The sequence below is a fragment of the Zootoca vivipara genome, chromosome 2 (genome assembly GCF_965207765.1).
Source record: "Zootoca vivipara chromosome 2, rZooViv2.hap1.1, whole genome shotgun sequence".
Taxonomy (NCBI): domain Eukaryota; kingdom Metazoa; phylum Chordata; class Lepidosauria; order Squamata; family Lacertidae; genus Zootoca; species Zootoca vivipara.
The window spans coordinates 100,333,177-100,349,902 of NC_142584.1; the positions used below are offsets into that span (position 1 = coordinate 100,333,177).

Genomic DNA, 16,726 nt, shown 5'->3' on the forward strand with positions numbered 1-16,726 from the left:
GTTTTGCATCTCTTCTTAGCACATCCTCAAAGATGCACCAAATAGTGCAATGCTACACACAACTACTGAGACCCATTGAGTTACATGGCTTACTCCCAAGTAAATGGGTAGAGGATTGCAGCCTAAATGTACCATTTCAACTCTATCTATCTATCTATCTATCTATCTATCTATCTATCTATCTATCATCTCCAGCAGCTTATTTCAGCCAGCACAGCTGAGTATCTGCCATTTTATTGATTTGTTATTTATTTTTCAACAGGCTGCATTTCCTCCTGCTGTTGTAATTTATTTTAAAACAAATGACAAGCAAAATAAGCCTTCCAATTAAATGCTAATTTTGTAGTGGCATATACATGATGGGAAATAAAATGGTTTCCAATTAAATTAGTTAAACAATATAAATTTGTGGGTAAGCTTAAAATGCTGAGGAAGTGTGGAAATTGGAAGGTCCTTTGTAAAAAAAAATCGACTAAAAAGTATATTGCAATTTCATTTCTTTCTTTATTTTCATTTATTATTTATTAATCCAGTTTATACCATTTGTTCATCTCGTTCAGTATTTTCTACACTGACTGGGAGTAAGGTAAAAGGTAAAGGACCCCTGGATGGTAAAGTCCAGTCAAAGGCGACTATGGGGTTGTAGCACTCATCTCGCTTTTCAGGCCGAGGGAGCCAGCGTTTGTCCACAGACAGCTTTCTGGGTCATGTGGCCAGCATGACTAAACTTATGGTGCAATGGAACACTGTGACAGAAACCAGAGCGCACAGAAACACCGTTTACCATCCCGCCACAATGGTACTTATTTATCTACTTGCACTGGTGTGCTTTCGAACTGCTTGGTTGGAAGGAGCTGGGAGCTCACCCCATTGTGCAGATTCAAATCCCCGACCTTCTGATTGGCAACCCAAAAGGCCTGGGACACAAGACCTGTTTCCCACCGCTGAACGATGGCTTTTCACTTGAGCTGTAGCTCTGAGGCCAGCAATCTCGTACTTGGACATTCGTTAGTTGGGCAGGACAGGAGATTGCAGCTAATGTTCCCTAGCTTGGAATACAATCCCAATGCAAATACAGACGCTCATGCTTCCATTTTATTAGGGGAAGAGCACGGTTAGGACTTCAGAATGAAATCGTTCCCGTTTCAACATGGCCAAGGGCAGAGGATGGCAGAAGAAAGGCCTTTTGAATTTTGGCTTTGTGGGGTTGGGAAAAGTGTGTCTGGAACAGAAAGGGCAACCTCTGTAGACCAAGTCAAGATATTGTGGGGACAGTTGGACACTACAATAGATGGTGGGTACTTTGGAACAGCATACAGAGTGCTGGATGGAGATTTAGAACAGATTCACACAACCGTGTGTCTGAATGTGGCCATTGTTGATGCTATTGCCTGCTGATTTCCCGCCTTGTGGCATTCATTTCCAGAGCAAGGAAAGTGGCCCTTGTCCAAGGATGGATTTGGTTTTAAGAGTGAGTCTCTATTTGCAATAGAATGATTGGGAACAAAAATGTGCCATACGCGTTTCAGCAACTGCGGCAAAGTGAAACTTCTTCATGCAGTTAATATCCAGTGCTTAAAACAAAACAAAACACCTAAGCTTTATAGGCATTTACAACAAAATGACTATTTAATATTATATTGATTCAGGAGTAGGCTTCTAACAAAGCTCCGCCATTTATTAATATCCCAGTGTTTATTTCCCACTGCAGCTAAAAAGCACTCCCTATTGATCTGGATGCTTCCATGGTAATTAGCACCAACGAATTTACTGTAGTATATAGTTGTGACATCACGGGTGTTATGAATATGCCTTTCAGCAACAGATTGTGATCTATAACTATGGATTCAGCTAGCTCTCGGGCCATATGGCATCTCTGATATTTGTTAATCAAGCTGTCTATAATTACATTCTGAGCAATGTGAGCAAACCGAGAGGCTCCAGGATGGAATTTGAATTTTGCCCCTGGAGAGTGCTGTGGCTGGTAAGAGTGTGGCTCCCGTGGCCAACCTCCCCCAGTCAAGACCATTGGCTTTTCCCATATGCTAGGGACACAGTCATGTTTTATTCTCAGCACTTGATTGCTTCATGAAAGTATTGTTAATAAAACAAAACTATTAAAAGTTACAGCTCATAGCACCGTGGTAATTTAAAGTTTGAGCCTGCTGGAGCATGCCAGTGGCTCATCTAATCCAGTCTCCTGTTTTCACAGTGGCTGAACTTTGGTCAAAAACCTGACTCCTTGTGTACTAAATATCACAGACATCTCTTAATGTATTGACCTGCAGTTTGGTTAACAGGGCTTCAGAGCAAATGTGCGTGTAGATAGTGAAGCGAGGCGATGGTGATTGTGGGTTTTTTAACCCGCCCCACACCTCGGTTGCCAACCATACAATACTCACTTTAAAAAAACAAACAAACAAAACTGTTTGCTGTGAAATTTCATTTTTAAAAATCCCTGCCGTTTGCAACATGAGAACTGGTTGTGTCCACAAACTGACATAAGAGAAAGGCTCTTCCGTATTTTGCTCTGAAATTCAATTGATTGGCCTGGTTGGCTGTCAGTCAGTCAGTGAACTAACCAGTGGTGTCCTTGATGCCACAGGTCCATGCATGATAGGTCTCCTAGACCAGCAGTCTTCACACTTTTCAGAGCGGGAACTCACGGATAATCCTAACATGTATTTGGAGACTCCGCTGGCTTCTTTATTATGTACATGTTTGGTGGTGGCACTGTTGTTGAGACCTACCTTAGGTCCCAGCCAACCAGCTAAAGACCAAAGCCCTAGGCGAGGGTTGATGAACGTATGACTTTCCAGATATGGTTGGACGGCCAGTGGATAGGGATGGTGGGAGTTGAACTCTGTCAACACAGTTCTGTGTCCTTGTCCTAGATCTGTAGTTCAACAGTGAGCCTGAAAGTGATTGGTTGCATACTTGACTCCTGATTCAGCAGTTCCATGTAATCCTGGTGGTGCAGATTTTAGCAGCAGTGAATTAAATACTAGTCTCTTGCCAAAATGACTTAGATGAGTAGGTGTGGATTACATTTCAGTCTGATAACCCTGGGGAAGTGGATATTCCTCATGGAAAAAAACAGAACTATGGTGGAGGGGAACCAGGCAGAAACTACATGCCGAGGAATAGCAATTGCATCCTGATCTTATCTCTGTCTCCATTTTTTATTTGTTCTTTTTATGAATCCATAAATGTGTGGAGAGAGTTGGATGGTTAACTTTTATTGTCCCAGAGAGGCTGAAGTGGTTTTCAAGGATAGCAAAGTTATCTTGCAGAAATGGTAAATTGTCTTCTGCCCATCCCTGATATGGAGATTCTGCTTTTCAGAGTGTTGAAAGAACTCTTCAGGTGGTGTCTTCTGCACTTTAGTGTATGTTTATATGAGCAAGTGGGACCAAAGCTGTTGAACTGGAGCCACTCTGGACACTGTGTACTCTGGTAGCCCCTCTCCCAGTATCTACCTATTAAGATAATAAGAAGGGATCAGGCCAGTGGCCCATCTGGTCCAGCATCCTGTTCCCACAGTCGCGAACTAGATGCCTGTGGGAAACCAGCAAGCAGGATCTGAGCACAAGAACAGTTTCCCGTGTTGTGGTTTCCAGTAAATGGTACTCAGAAGCACTGCTGTCTCCAACTGTGGAGGCAAAGCATAGCCAGATTGGCTAGTAGCCACCAATAGCCCTCATTTCTATGAATTTGCCTGGTTCTCTTATAAAACCATGCAAGTTGGTGACCATCCCTGCCTCCTGTGGGACCAAGTGCCATAGTTTAGCTATGCAATGTGCGAAAAAGTACTTTCTTTTATCTGTCCTGAACCTTCTCGCCTCCAGCTATATTGGGTGACCGCAAGTTCTAGTGTTATGAGTTGAAGTCCGTGTGATGTCTGAAAATGGGAGCCCATGTTTGTCCGCTTCCATGTAGCTGGGAGCTCAGCATGATCGAAGCTCCCTACTTGTTGAGACGTCTATTGGCATTCAATGTGCATAGGCTGCCCTTTGCAGATGCTGCACTGAACGTGATATTGGGAGAAGAGTCTGCTGGCATGTTGCTATTCCCTTCTCCACACATATGCCGACATATTGAAGAGAACTATCTGAAAGGGGCTCATCTCTTCAGTCAATAGGAATTTTGTCATTGGCTTCCATTGTAGAAGGCACCTTATATTTGTGCCTGTGTGATCACGCACATGCCTAGCCTTTGTCACAATGGTTTAATATTCCTTCTGTTCAACTTCTTGAGTGACTTCAGCGTGGGATAAATAAAAGTAAGGAGAACGGGAGGCCACTCGCCCTTGGGGAGGAAGATTTATGGTAGCCTATATAGCTTTAACAAAGGCAATATCTGGCTTAGTTTTAAGCCAGTTGAGGATTGTTAATGTGTGGATTAATGTTTTAAGCTTGGCAGAAAACAGATGCAGCTGAGTTAAATCCAAATAAATTCTCAATAGAAGCGAATGCTTAGAGGAAGTACAGGGAACAATATTATGCCAAATTTCAAACAAACAAACAAACAAAAACAACTCCATTTTTTTCTGGTTGGATAGTTCATTAAAAACAAAGTTGTGTAATTTTACAAAATTCAGAAATACATGGCTGCCATCTTTCTTTATTTCAGAAAGTATTCAATGATTGTCCTAGATATGTGCCATAAATTCTGAGGTCAAAGTTGTGTTGCCATTTTTTTCTTCCACATTTGGAAATAATATTATAATTGTCTTGTTGATATCTAAGGTGGATTTCATGCTGCCATAAACCACGCAGTGTTTGTTTACCTACTCTTCCTCCTTTTTAAAAAAAGCATATGGCTTGTTTTGGCAAAACTCGTGACCTCTATTCTGTGTGAATAACCTAGCACACAGTGTGTTTTGCCATCTTTTTCATTAGAGGGAGAAATAGGTTTTCAGTGCCACCAAATTAACCCTAATTGTAAGTGTTTAAACTTGTTTGGGGCAAATGGTCATCTCCCGAAACCCCTCTTTAGATAATGAGATAGTTCTTCAGTGGATGTCACTGTGAACTCTTGTTTCCTCGGCACTGTCTTCAGCTCAGTAGAAAACACAATTACTTGGAAGTAGGTGCTACTGAAATCAGTGGAGCTTACTTAACTCTTTAGGAAGGGGTTTCGGGGCAGGTGGTATTTCAGCTTCTCTTTCCACTGTAAAGGAGGCTGGCTAAGGTAAGTGAAATAAAAAAACAAACAACCCAATTGTAGCATTTTAAAACATAGCTTTCTGTGTTTCTTAACTTGAACTTTTTGTGTGTGAAATAGGAAATGGCCTATTCCTGTAAATTTGCACATGCTTTGTTGGAAACATCTTCTTTGCCTGGTATGTCTTGGACTGAAATCCTAATTGAATGTGTACTGATGGCATTCTTTTCCGTGCTCAAGTCCTTATATTTTAATATATTAATTGACCTGGAAATGTTTAAGGATGTGAACAAGCTGTGCTCTGCATCAAAATCCATGGCATACGTAGATTGCCATCTTAGTTACCCTAGGAACTGCTTCTGCGTAGGTGGGGCCAGAATTGCCCCTTATGTTGCTTTAAAATGTTTTATAGCATCATAGAATCATAGAGTTGAAAGGTACCACAAAGGTAATCTAGTCCAGTGTTTCGCAGCCAGGATATTCTAAGGGGGGGGGACCCAGGTGAAAAATGCATAAATGGGGGGGGCACAGCAAGAGACCAGGGGCCACAGAGGAAAGTGAGAAGTGAAGAAAAAAAATCCTGATTGGCTGGCAATTCGCTTGGCCAATCACAAGCGGGTAAGGGGGCAGCCCCCTAGGGCCTAGTGCTCCTTTTTGCCACATGCATTTTCTTGGAGCAGTCCTGGTTTGTTTACGGAGGGAGAGGGTGATCGCTGAGGCTCTCATTTTGACCAGTAGAGGCCATGATCCAGAACCCCCAGGTCAAGTAAGTGTGGTGGGGGGTGGTGGCAGTGGGTAGGGCTGGGTGAGCCGGAGCTGCTTATTGCTGCTGCCAGTGCTGGGCCTGGTGGCAGCTTGGGTCTGACTCTGCAAGGCGCAGGGTGCAGTCCACCCCAGCGCCTAGCGGATCAGGGCTTAGGGCCCATCGGCAGCATCGACCCGGGTCTGCAAGGCAGGGATGAAATCCACCCCAGCGCCTAGCCAAGCAGGGTTGTCTGGTGCTGCTGACTTGCATCTAGTAAATAACTAAATGTCTACTCAGAAGAAAGCCACACTAAGTTCAGTGGGGCTTACTCCCAGGTAAGGGGGGGGGCCTATAATGTTTTACCTAGGCGGCCAGGGCTCCTCCAGGTGACAAGATCTTTTTTGCAGCAGGTCAGTGAGGACCACTTGCTTTTTAAAATTCTCCCATATATGCAGAACTCCCTGTGCGCCTTTTGGACGGTATCTGTAGTTTCCCCCCTCTGTGTCAGATAACTGGGATCTCCCTCGGGAGGTTCTGGACTCTCCTTCCTTGGAGGTTTCTAAGCAGAGGTTGGATGGCCATCTGCCATGGATGCTTTAGCTGAGTTTCCTACATCGCAGGGGGTTGCACTAGAAATATGACCCTTGGGGTCCCTTCCAGCTCCATGATTCTAGGTGTTTTTCTGCTTCAACAATATTTCATTATGTTCCTATCATTTTATGTAATTGTATTTTCTATAAATTATAAAAATGTTATATTTACGAACAAAACATTTAAATAGCTACCTTTCTACCAATAGGACTGGGGGGGGATTGGTGTAACCAGGATTTTTGATAGGGGGCCAGGCTTTTGTTAGTGGGGACAGAACCTCAGATTTGTATTGATTTTTACTTATTGGGAGGGCAGTTGCATCCCTGCCCCCCTTGGCTATGCCTGTGGGGGGGGCACAGGAAGGAACCAAGGTCGAAAGGGGGCCACTGTCAGAAAAAGTGTGGGAAACACTGATTTAGTCCAACCCCCTGGAATGCAGTAATATTTTTGCCCAAATATGGGGACTCAAACCTACGGCCCTGAGATTAAGAGACTCATGCTCTACCGACTGAGCTATCCAGTCTGCATTTCGACGCAGCTTGTTTGCTTCACCTCCCAGGAAAGAAGGTTGTGAATGGTATTTCTGTCTAATAATAAAAAGCAACTGAGCCGGTGGCTTTTAAAACCAAGCTTTGTGTACGTTTCATCTTGAAGCTTAAAATAAGCATGGTGTGTTGCAACACACAAATAAAAGGTATAAAGGGAAGCTTTAAAGAACAAGTCAAGGGTTGCGAAGGAGAGTGGCATCGTAAGCATAACGGCATTGTCACCGCATCACATGCTATGCTCTGCACTGCCCTTACCTTTTGCAGGGTCAGTTTGTGACTACAAAGATTAGGCTGTTGGCTTTGTGCTTTCATCAACTTCAATAATGGATTTGTAGGGCTGCGATTCTTTTGTGAGCTGCTTGTAGATGATGTTGGCAGCAGATAGAATACAAAGAAAACTTTGTAAGACGAACTTCCGTGACATCCCCCGACTTAGTTAAAATCTCAGGGAAGAGTAAGGCTGAGTGAGCCTTCTTCAAGCTGTCACTATGACAAAGAAAGAACAGCAGCTTTTGTTGTTTGTTGCTCAAAACAATCACTCCATTGTGATTACCGGTTTGTTAACCTGATGTGCAGAGCTTGGATTCCGAATAACGAGCACTAACCGATGGGATGTTTGCAGATGGAAATGCGGCTGGCAAGCAGGTATCCGCGATGACCTTGATGTGAAAAGCAACGACTGTGGGGCAACAGCCAGGAAAGAAAAGAAAGTTGTGGCATGCCATTGAAGTTTCTCTTCCTGGTGTTTTCTCACATATGAAATCAAGTATGGAAGGTAGAAAGTTGGTTCCCCTATCTCATTGTTGGATTGTGTGCAAAACTATTATGCAAAACTATTATGCTAGTATCTTGAAGCCTGTTAAAATAACGGGTGCTAGAGCGCGTGTCTCGGCAGCGGCCGCGGCAGTGGCAAGGCCGGATCGCAACCCCGGCGCTCGGCTATAGGAGAAGCCGGGGCCGCCTCCTCACGCTGCGCCGCCCGGAGAGGCAGGCACAACAGGCGGCCGGGCGGGAACGGAGGGGAAGCCCTGGGACCCGCGGCGCACATCCCCACCGGTGGAGGTGGCGACGGAGGCGACGCCTGTGCGGTCCCAGGGCTTCCCCTCCGTTCCCGCCCAGCCGCCCGTTGTGCCTGCCTCTCTGGGGGGCGCCGGCAGGGCCGGCGGCTTCGTGTAACTGGCGGGAAGGAAGGACGACGTTAGCAGAGTGGGGGGAGTCAGAAGGTTGCTGAGAGGAGGAGCAACCGCCGCCGCCTCACGCCACGCCACCTGGAGAGGCAGGCACAACGGGCGGCCGGGTGGGAATGGAGGGGAAGCCCTGGGACCGCGCAGGCGTCGCCTCCGTTGCCGCCTCCACTGGCGGGGATGTGCACTGAGGGCCCCAGGCTCCCCCGATGAACCACCGAGCAGCTGGAGAGGTCGAGCGCTGAGCAGGCGGGAGAATGGGGTGCGGGAAGATGGCAGGGCCGGTGGCTTCGTCGAGCATCTTACTGTCCTGCAGCAGCAGCAGCCGCTCTCGAGCGTGAGGCGTGAGGAGAAGCTGCCAGTGGCTCGTTTACTGGGTTCTGGTTCTCTTCATCGGTGGGGAGAGCGCACGATGTGTGCGTCCAGTTTCTGTGTCCAATCCCTGTGTCCGTGGGGCACATGCGCAGTAGCGCAGTAGCACAAACACAGGGACTGGACGCAGAGACACAGGGACTTTATTATATAGGATTTGTTTGTTGTTGTTGTTTAGTTGTTTAGTTGTGTCCGACTCTTTGTGACCCCATGGACCAGAGCACGCCAGGCACTCCTGTCTTCCACTGCCTCCAACAGTTTGGTCAAACTCATATTGGTAGCTTCAAGAACACTGCCCTACCATCTCGTCCTCTGTCGTCCCCTTCTCCTCTTTCCCAACATCAGGGTCTTTTCCAGGGAGTCTTCTCTTCTCATGAGGTGGCCAAAGTATTGGAGCCTCAGCTTCAGGATATGTCCTTCCAGTGAGCACTCAGGGCTGATTTCCTTCAGAATGGATAGGTTTGATCTTCTTGCAGTCCATGGGACTCTCAAGAGTCTCCTCCAGCACCATAATTCAAAAGCATCAATTCTTCAGCGATCAGCCTTCTTTATGGTCCAGCTCTCACTTGTTTGCTTAAACAAAGCCATTGGTGTACGTGGCACTTTGCAGAGTTGCATAAGCTTTTTTTTTTTTTAAGCTCCTGACCCAGATGATCACAAAATTAGATTCCATAAGAAAGGGAGACAATGGGTAGAAAGAAAACAAAGGCAACAGTAATGGGGGCGGGTGGGCGGGGGAATGAATGAATGTGGTTGCTTAGGCTTCATTTCTGCATAAGTGAGAACAAAAGGCTTCATGGAGAAGGTGATTGGGAGAGAGAAAGTGAGAGAGTGTTGGACTGTGGAGATGTTTCACAAAGAAGTTCTGGGGTTTTAATCTACCCCCCCTTCTCTGTGGCTTCAGGAGAACTGCCCCCTCTGCCCTTGTGTCTTGGATAATAGTAAGCTCCTCACATGACAAATTATTTGTAATTTAGGTTCCTAACAACTACCACCGCATGGAACCCCCAGACGTTGCAGGGGACATTTGGGGGGCTGACTTGCTTGCTGTCCTAATGGCTGCAGCTTTCAGGGAAGAGAAAGACCGGGAAAGTGTTGCTGCTCTTCTTCCCTCCCTCTTTGTCCCTCCCATGCTCCTGAACCGTCGAACTGCACAAACACTCATGCGGAGGAAACCCACCCCCCTCCACAAGATTCCAGGAAAGAGTGGATATCGCTGTATCCCTGCACTTGGGATTATTTGGCGTCCCAGTGTGGGATATCAGTTGATAATGTGGATAATGGGGTTACAGGGCGCAAGGGAGTAACGTGCTAATAGGAAAGCAGCTTGGTAAATCTACACTGTGATCATGTAATCATCATAACTTTTCCACTCAATTCTTAATTTTTGTTTGACTGGTTTCTTACCGCTGCTGTCAGTCTTGCCATCAAGAGGTGCTCATTCAGTTTGTTACATGAAAAAACATTGCTCGAAAGAGGACATGCTAGCATGCGGTGACCAGGAGATATGAAGAGAAATATAAAATAAGCAGAGTTGGAGTTAGTCTTATTAGGAATATTGTAGAGTCTCAAAGTAAATCAATGCACGAGTGAATATCAGAATGGAAATGGAAGTCAGGAAAGTGTGGGGGGAAGTGGGGAGGGGAAAGGGTGGGAAAAGGGGGAGGAAATGTTGCTCTGTTTTGGTATATTTATCTACTGTATGTGCTTTGTTTTGCTTTTGGATATTCTTATAATTTCTATTAAGTTTTGTGATTTTCCTTTATTGGTTTTTTTGTGTTATCATTTTGTAATGTTTTTTAAAGATTAGAAATAAAGATCTTTTAAATAAAAAAATAAAAAGTAATTCTACACCGTGATCAACTCCCGCCTGGAAACCAATGTCCCCACTGTGGAAGGACATGCGGATCCAGAATTGGCCTCCACAGTCACTTACGGATTCATTGTTAAAACCGTGTTTATGGAAGACAATCTTACTTGGTTACGAGTGATCGCCAAAGAAGAAAGAAGAATGTGGTCTTTCTGTTGGTTGGGATGGAAATCTACTCTTTCTGTAACTAACTCTGATCCTGGGCATACTTGCCGCTTATCAAGAGCATTGAAAAATGTATAAAGAATTACTACATTTGACTGTCCCTCAGTTTTGGAACTCCTTCTGTCCCTCCAGCGTGCCATCAAATTCTGGACCGGAGTACATTGTGAAAGTGGCTTTTTGTTTAAGCAAATATTTCAACTAAGTTCCACTCAATTAATGGAGCTACCAATTGAGTTTTCTCTTAGTTTTACCAACAATGGATACAGCCCTCAGAGGCTGAGAATAAGAAACACAGGATACTTTCGCTGCCTTCGCATCCTACTGCTTTACATTATCTTCAAACAAAAGCTTTAAAAGCAATATCAATAATCATTCTGTTTTACATATCTTCTGATACTGTACCAACCCTTCTGTGATAGGATGAGCTATAAATTTCAACAAATAAAAGGATAAAGCATGTTTGGGTGACATTTTATCCTTGATGCAGGCAAGATTATGGTTCCGTACGTGTTAAAAAAAAACTAACTGGCCACGATGGCTGTATTGTGTCTCCACAATGGGAGACAATACGCTTCCGAAGACAAGTTGTTGGAAGCTGCAGAAGGGGAGAGTTGTGCTGTTTGCAAGTTTTCCACGGGTATTTGGTAGGCCACTGTGAGAACAGGATACTGAACTAGGTAGGCTATTCTTATGTTTTCAAGTCTTGAGTGCCCCACCTCCCATTTCCCCTACTGCTCATGAGGTATAAGCTTTCTGTGTGGCATTTCTGAAATGAAGGGAAGACTTCAGCTTCTTCCGCACAAAGCCCCTCCCCACCCCGCCAGCAATCTTAAAATTAAGAAATTCTGTCATGTACTTTCCTTGTGCCTCTTCAGTAACCATGACTCACCTTAATACCACAGTTTGACATTAGAAGCCTCTCCAGAGAGGAAGAAAATCATTGAGAAATGAGCTGGATAAAGGTTATTAAACCAACACTTAAAATTCCAGTCCTGCACGTTTTACTTTACCCCCTAATTAAATGCCAAGAACAGCAATGTGGAATTTTTTAGTATACACACATGCTGAGTACACCTTTATCAGAAGGGGAAGCTCTGGCAGGGAATTCTAATTATATTCCCACCAGACAAGCCTCCTTCATTATGGCTATGGAGTGCTGTTTCCTTTCCCTGCCCCCCCCCCAAAAAAGTGGGGAAGGGGCAGCCTTGAATACTGGAAAGTGGATTTCCAAGCAGAATGTAAGCGGCTTCCTTCCCGTAACTGAGACCTTCAGGTATAGGGTGGTATATAAATTCATAATACAGTCCTACCTGAGGTTACAGACGCTTCGGGTTGCATGTTTTTGGGTTGCGCACCACGCCAAACCCGGAAATACCAGAACGGGTTACTTCCGGGTTTCGTCGCTCACGCATGCACAGAAGCGCCAAATCGCAACCTGCGTGTGTGCAGACGTGGCGGTGCGGGTTGCGAACGTGCCTCCTGCACGGATCACGTTCGCAGCCCAAGCATCCACTGTAATAATAATCGACTCTGGTTTTGCTGCGGTTGGCTGTGAGAATGAGACCTGGCGCCGAGGAGTTGTCCTGCAAAATTTCTGTGGGGCCGATTCCTTGAAGTAGAGGCTAATTGTTTAAATAAGGTATTACGGCTAGAGTTAATAATATGTGCATATATCAGTGCTTATAAAACTTTCATTTAGAATCCCCCAGGACTCTTTCGAAGCGCTAACTTAAATCTCATTTTAACGTATGTGTGGAGGAGCTTATCAGCTTTCCAATTACTCTGCATCCTCTGGATTGCAATAAATAACATGGGGAACTGGAGGCAACAAATTGTGTTGCTTCCACTTTTGGCACTTAACAAGCCATGTCAAGGGTGTGTGTGTGTGTGTGTGTGTGTGTGAGAGAGAGAGAGAGAGAGAGAGAGAGAGAAGTGGTGGGTGGGAGGGAGGGAGAAACAGAGTTAATATTTAATCAGAGGAGTTAAATATATGTACAGTGGTACCTCGCAAGACGAATGCCCTTCAAGATGAATTTTTCGCAAGACGAATGCGTCTTGTGATCTGATGGTGACTTGCAAGACGAATTCGTTTTGCGAAAAATTCGTTTTGCGAATCGCGGTTTCCCACAGGAATGCATTGAAATTTAATTAATGCTTTCCTATGGGCAAAAAAATAAATTTCAATGCATTCCTATGGGAAACCGCGATTCGCAAGATGAATTTTTCGCAAAACGAATTGACTCACGGAACGAATTAAATTCCTCTTTCGAGGCATCACTGTAGTGGTCTTATTCCTAGTCAGTAAGCTTGGATCGTAGCCTTAGTCACATTTAGAAAGGCAGGACATAACTGATGGATGATTTACTGCATTTCTGCTTTGGCTTAGAGCAGACAATCCTTGAAAAGTCATGCCTTTTCAATTACAAGCCAGAAAGGTGCTGAACCTGGGTGCGTGTGGAAAGTCTCTTCCCTCACATTTAGAATACTGCTGTCAGTTTCTATGTTAGTGGGCTTTCCCTCCAGTGGCAAATTAAACACATTCTTTTTATAAGTGCGAAACAGGTTCTCCCCACCCTGCTTCCTCTCTTTTCCCTTCTGGTCTCTCTCTCTCTCTCTCTCTCTCTCTCTCTCTCTCTCTCTCTCTCTCTCTCTCTCTGTCAACTTTCTATAATATTGTATTAAATGTTGTTGTTTTTAATTCTCTAGGGCAACAAACAGGTGATTCAACTTAGCAGCTGCACAGGTGCTGTTTTAATACTTAGTGCTTATTGGAAATATTCCAAATAACAATAGCTCTTTAGAGAAGCTTGAGGATCTTAGAAGGGGGCTGTAAAATCATGCTGGAACTTAGGCTAAATGGTTCTCCCTTGTGACCCTCCTCTCCGCTTTTACTGATGTGGGAAGCTTATCTTGAAACATTCAAGGGCTGCGTTGCTTAAATCAAGGTCACTAGTATTTTTATTCTGCGGTAATTCTGTAGTTAGAAGGAAATAATTACCTTCTAACATAGGTTATTGGTATACTGCCATATGAATGTCATCTAACTGTATTTGGAATCGGCTATAAAGAACGGAGCTCTCCCCAGCCTCCTGCCTACCCTAGGAGTGTTGGCTGGTATGGAGATTAATTCAGTCTGTGTGTTGCCACTATACACTGAAAGTGCATTATTTCCCCCAAATAATCTGGAAGTTTTAGTTTACCCCCCAGAGATGTAGATCTTCGCACCCTTAACAAGCTACCTTTCCAATGATTCTTTTTTGGGGGGGATGCTTCAAATATATGATGTGCACCCAAATTTATTAATCGAGGATAGTCATATTGTGATATATGGGCATCCAAGGTATAATTGTCATGGGTCAGCTTCACCTTCTGAACAGCAGCCTGAAGGGGGAGAAAGCGAAGTGGCTCCACCTGAGCTCCCAACAGAATATAAAAAAATTCAATAAAACATCAAACATTAAAAACTTCCCTAAACAGGACTGCCTTCATATGTCTTTCTAAAAGTCAGATAGTTGTTTATTTCCTTGACATCTGATGGGAGGGCGTTCCACAGGGCAGGCGCCACTATCGAGAAGGCCCTCTTCTTACCATGAGGGAACCACCAGAAGGCCCTCGGAGCTAGACCTCAGTGTCCGGGCTGAACGATGGGGGTGGAGACGCTCTTTCAGGTATACTGGGTCAAAGACACAAAGCCTTTTTGGGTGCTGGTTTGGTGACCCCTGATCTGGTGAGCTCCAGACTGAAGTGAGATTTGAAGCGGGAATTTGTTTGCTCCTAACTCACCTGTGCCATTTTTTTAAAAAAATCTTCTTTTGCATGTTGCAATTTTTCCCTCACCGCCAAGTAGTACAACCTGTCTTAATGCAGGACAATTGGGAGCATGTGTGATTTAAACCATGCTTTAACCCCAGAAATTATTATTGGCAAAATTAAGCACTGCATTGCAGGAAAGAAATGAATCTATATCAAAAGGGTCCCCCCCCCCCAATTTTCAATGTAAGCTTTGAGCTTGCCTCTAGCATTGACACCTATGTATTAAGTAGCCAAAGCTAAGTGAACAGCTGTGTCTCGGGTAAATGTCACCATATTAAATTGTCATTTTTCTAAAAAAAAAGTTTGAAATGAATAGAACTTAATGTACCATATTTCCCATTGCTAATAATTCAAGTTGACTGCTTTTCTAGTTTGCAGCCAGGAATAACTTGAGCAGAATTCAACATCCAGTTTCAAGTCATGTTTTTCTATCTTTTGCCTCTCTTTTAGGGTTGGCTTATGCAGAGCCAGACTAATAGGGCAATGCAACAGAGCAGAGTTTCCCAAACTTTGGTTTACTGCTGTTTTTGGACTACAGTTCCTATCATCCAGGACCACTGGAATGATGGGAGTTGTAGTCCAAAAACAGCTGGCGAGCCAAGTTTGGGAAACCTTGCATAGAGCAACAATATAGGGATTCCACTGTTCTAGCTACCTGCTCCTAAATTGATTATTTTTCTCCAAGGGAGGGTCAGCTAAGTTTCTTAACAGTTGATTAGATTCTCTGCCATTAAACTAACCTAAGTTAAAACTATTGTTTTGTACTGCTTGTAAATCCTGTCTGCTGTCCTGAAGTCTAGTTCTTTTGTTTTAATTCTTACGTTGTGTACGCAACATAGCTTTAAAACCCATTCCCTCTGCAAGAATCCTGGGAACTGTAGTTCATCCCTCACAGAGCTACAATTCCTAGCTCCCAGATGCCAAGATTCATTGGTGCTTGGGGAATGTGCTTTAAATGGATGGGGAAGGACTTGATGCCATGCTCTTCTGATCAGCCTGCCAGCAAAAACATTTCTGCTTGCTATACAGAATGGACTCCTCTGCCAGTGGACTCTTATTTCACCGTGGAACTTATTAGGTGAATACCCTGCCTTAGTATAGGTAACGTAGTGGAGACAAAGATTAGTTGAATTTTCAATTCTTTGACAATTGTGAAAGTAAGGTAAAGGTAAAGGACACCTGTACGGTTAAGTCCAGTCAGAGGCAACTATGAGGTGAGGTGCTCATCTCGCTTTTCAAGCTGAGGGAGCCGGCGTTTGTCCGCAGACAGCTTTCCGGGTCATGTGGCCAGCATGACTAAACTGCTTCTGGTGCAACGGGACATCGGGACGAGTGCCAGAGCGCACAGAAACGCTGTTTACCTTCCCGCCACAGTGGTACCTATTTATCTACTTGCACTGACACTCTTTCGAACTGCTAGGTTGGCAGAAGCTGGGACAGAGCAACAGGAGCTCACCCCGTCGTGCGGTTTCGAGTCACCAACCTTCCGATTGGCAAGCCCAAGAGACTCAGTGGTTTATACCACAGCACCACCCGTGTCCCTTCCTTGTGAGAGTATAACTAATGTGGAGTTGTCTTGTCCAGGGTGTTCAGTAAACTTCTTAAATTGCCCTGGCTGCACTACACTTATTTAAAAAGAGAATGTCTTTCAGACACCATCTCAAAATGTGATGCTATGTTTGAACATCATAATTGGTAGAAATGGTGAGTGTAAAAAATGTGTAGGCTACTTACAATACACAATCTTGTAGAAACCTCAGGTGTGTGTTCTTGATGTTTGGATTCCGAAATACTTAATTGTTTGATTAACAAGGAATGAGTTTTAAATATAATTACCACTATTGTATCCAATACAGTTTAACTTAGCTTTCAGTTAAAGCCCTTCTGTTAAGCAGGCGTATGTTCAATGGGAACTAGACAAATAACAGTGTTTAAAATTATAAGACTTTGAAGACATGCATTTTATTCTTAGATCTCCTCAGTTTTGCATCTGGTAACAGGGAAATGTGTCAAGTTTCATTTCTGTTGTAGGTTATTACATCAGATTTATGTTTTCGTTTGGCAAATGCATGATCTTAAAGAAAATAAAATTGGTTTCATTTTAAGCTTACAAAAGCATTTTTAGCTTGCATTAATTCTTGAGCAGAATGTGTGAGTTAGTGATTCCCTCTTCTCTTTTCAGTGTCCTGGGCTGCTACTCCTTGGAATGAATAAGGTGAGCAATCATTTTACTTGGAATCTAGCAGCAGACATTCAGAACTGATTCTTAGGA

At 44.2% G+C, this 16,726-nt stretch overlaps 1 protein-coding gene across 11 annotated transcripts in view; it reads left to right on the plus strand.

The window, feature by feature from the left end:
* FHIT (fragile histidine triad diadenosine triphosphatase) overlaps nucleotides 1–16,726 on the plus strand; it is a 1,052,598-nt gene that overhangs the window by 160,490 nt on the left and 875,382 nt on the right. For 8 of the 11 annotated variants that reach the window (XM_088662578.1, XM_088662587.1, XM_088662582.1 and 5 more), the window contains one exon: nucleotides 16,637–16,669. The exons of the other annotated variants lie outside the window; for them this stretch is intronic. The gene's annotated coding sequence lies outside the window, so the exon portion shown is untranslated. The remainder of the gene's footprint in view (nucleotides 1–16,636; nucleotides 16,670–16,726) is intronic. 11 annotated transcript variants of the gene reach the window in all.